The sequence below is a fragment of the Ornithodoros turicata genome, chromosome 4 (genome assembly GCF_037126465.1).
Source record: "Ornithodoros turicata isolate Travis chromosome 4, ASM3712646v1, whole genome shotgun sequence".
NCBI lineage: Eukaryota > Metazoa > Arthropoda > Arachnida > Ixodida > Argasidae > Ornithodoros > Ornithodoros turicata.
Genome location: NC_088204.1, coordinates 14266432 through 14269688, shown reverse-complemented (window position 1 = coordinate 14269688; position 3257 = coordinate 14266432).

Sequence of the window (3257 nt, the reverse complement as noted above, 5' to 3'; positions counted from 1 at the left end):
TTGAGGTGATATAACGATTGGTCACAAGAGCGGTAAGTCACGTATAGTAAATCACAGGCAGCATGTCGCTGTCAGAATGGCACTGACGTTCGAACGTGGGCGATACTTTTACAAACGACGTTCTGTTTCTTATTCTTCACTGTATATGTGTCTAAGGCAACACGAATTCTTAGTTTAGGCCACATGTATGTATTTACATGCCAGAGTTCTTAAGAGTGGGTCTAAGAAGAAGGAAGTCACTGAGAAGGTTAGCCAGCTGCAGTGACGCGAACCCACATCCTCTGGAGTGCCGGTCCAGGGCTCTACCAACTGAACTAAGCTAAGACGCCTCTCCAATGACTTCGAATGTTACGTCATCTTGAGGGACAAACACATCCACTCACTCACTCACTCACTCACTCATTCCACTGTCACTCTGTGTTTCCTCACGTTTTCTCACTCACACACACATTCATACGACGGGGCGACGCAAGCGGCATCTGTTGAACATGATGGAAATTGATGTTGTACTCCAAGAACGTAGTTTGCATACTACGTAAAGCAAGAAGGATTCTTTATGACATTTAGTTAGGCCTAACTTGGGTTAGGTTAACCCAACTTGGGTTAGGTTAGGCCAACTTGGGTTAGGTTAGGCCTAACTTGGGTTAAGCCTAACGTGCAGGGTTCTCCAACAATGGGCAGCTCCCCAGTTGGGTCCTCAACAGTGAGCGGCTCCCAAGTGGGGTCCGCCAACAATGAGCGCCAATACCCAGTCGGGTGCGTCAACAATGAGCAGCTCCCCAGTCAAGTCCGTCAACAACGAGCAGCTCACGAGTCGTATGGTGCACCAATGAGCGGGTCCCGAGTCGGATGGTGCACCAACGGGAGTGTCACCGAACTCAGTGCCCCAGCCATGGAGGGTCACCGAACGCAGTGTCCCAGGCCAGGGAGGGTCACCGAATGAACTGCTCCAGCACGGGAGCGTCACCGAACGTGCTGCCCCTTCCTTTTCTTTAGGACAGTTTCTCAAACCGCGGGTCATTACCCCCAAATGGGCCATGGGCGTTTTCCTGGGGGTCATGGAGAGCCCAAGCAGGTATGCGATATGCCCTGAGCCACACAGACCAACGTATTGACTTGCTTGTAACAAGAAAGCAAATACATCCTTCACATTAAAATACACGATTAAATCAATCCTAGAAACATTAATAAGCATTTTTGGTAGCTCTCTCTGCGGTTAATGTCTTTTAAATAAATTACAATGTAAATGTATCTGCGTCATTGAAAAAAGTAAATTTTCGGAAGGCTTATAAAGGGGGGGGGGGCATGGTAGCTTTGGTAGTACTCAAAGAGGTCACGTACTGGAAAAGTTTGAGAAACACTGCTTCAGGAGGATAGAATCTGTAAAATCGGCACTTCTTTTCTTTCTTTCTTTCTTTTTTATTTTCTTTCATATAGCTCATCGATTTCAGCGCCCCGCAACGTCGTCGCTGTGCTTTGGTAGCGGGAATGAGTGCTGGAAATGGTGTCCTTTATTCACTGTGCAGTTCGCCTGCTGTCTATGCGTCATCGTGCGTTCAGGGCCTACTTCACAGGGAACTCTGTGCCAGGATTCTATTCTTGACCGTTGCAAATCCAAACATGACACCCCTTTGTTTGTTTCTCTGGACATGTCAATGAGTTTATGTGACACCATGCAGCCGTGCAATCTCCTACTGACTCCATTGTACGCCCCTCTATTGTCTGATACGGAGTCTGCTTCAATCGGGCAGCTCACACGTCAAAGGTTTTATCGTTTATCCCAGGCACCCCAAGTGGTGGGAACAGGTCCTGGTGACGAAGTCCTCGACTGCCGCGCATAACATAAGACTTAATCGTAATTGGTCATTGGAGAGAAGAGAGATGATGCAATCGTCGACCAGACGCAGTCTCCCTTGCAATGCTGGCTTGTGACTTGTTCACGTGTTCTGTTTAGAGATGGGCGCGGATAGCATTGACAGTATCCGCATCTGTACTGTAAACTGTACTTATAGGAAAAAATCGGCTTACAAACATTTTCACTTTTCAGCACGCAAACCACTCGAACAGGAACATTATGCCATCCAGAATTGAACGATGCCTATTAAAATGCGTTTGAAGGCACAGCAATGTAAAGGGTGACACACTTCGACAGCGCCATGTTGGATTCTTTGCGTCAATTGTGGCTCTACGTCGACAGAGATCGGATAAAATGCCGCACGAACCACAGAGGTGCTCTGTCGTATCCGTTCTTTATCCTCGCGGATTCTAAAACGCTATATTTCTATCCGCAAACCACGAGAGCGGGTATAACATATGACGTCACAGGATGCGCAATATGCAACGCGTCTGGCAACATTTGCTCTTCCAAAGCTCAATTTCCATCTCCTCACCACAACTGCTGGTAGTCTTCGAAGGTGGGTCGGAGAGCGGAGACCCGGAAGGGTACGCGCGCCGTTCCTTGGAGACAAAGGCTCCCGCGGTGATGTCCTCCACTCATCGTATTTAAAATGATTACGCATTTTATGATTAATGATTATTATTATATTTAAGCGGCTATGCAAACAGTGTGGTGAAACGAACTTGAAGCATACTCAAATTAATTTCGGTCAGCGACACGCGAACTTTGGTACATATAGTGCTCCCGCGGGTGCTTCAGAAAAAATGAGGGGGAAAAAAAAGAGAGAGAAAAGCGCAATGCCTTAGCTGGTGAAATAATGCACCGCACTACCTCAAAACTATCATAACTCAATGAACGCAATAGCTGCGAGGAGGAAATACGAAATACCTCGCGCACTTGGGTTACAGTTGTGTTTCGTTTAGTTTCAGTTTCGAATTTGTTTCGCAATACTGCTGTCTTCCGAGCATCATTCACTCACTCAATCACTCAATGTCGCGATATTCTGTCGCGCTCAATTTTAGCTTTGCTGCGTTTTGCCAGATCAGAAGTTAGAAGGATATAGCGTAAGAGAATTTCAGAGTATCGGCAGAAAAGCTGCTTTTGGCGGTGCTTCCCCTTATACAACGTTATACAACTTATACAACGACTTATATATACAACGAACTTATACAACGACCTTTAGCTCTTTATTTCCGGGGGCAAAAAAGTCAAAGTTAAGAAATAAAACAATCTTGCGTACAAATTTTGCATAAGGCATCTCACGCAACCAGTAACAGGAACACTGCACTGACATTTTACAGCGCCAGAGTACGTCTACGAGCTCAGTTGCCACGAGTGGAGAATCCGAAACTATGAAGTT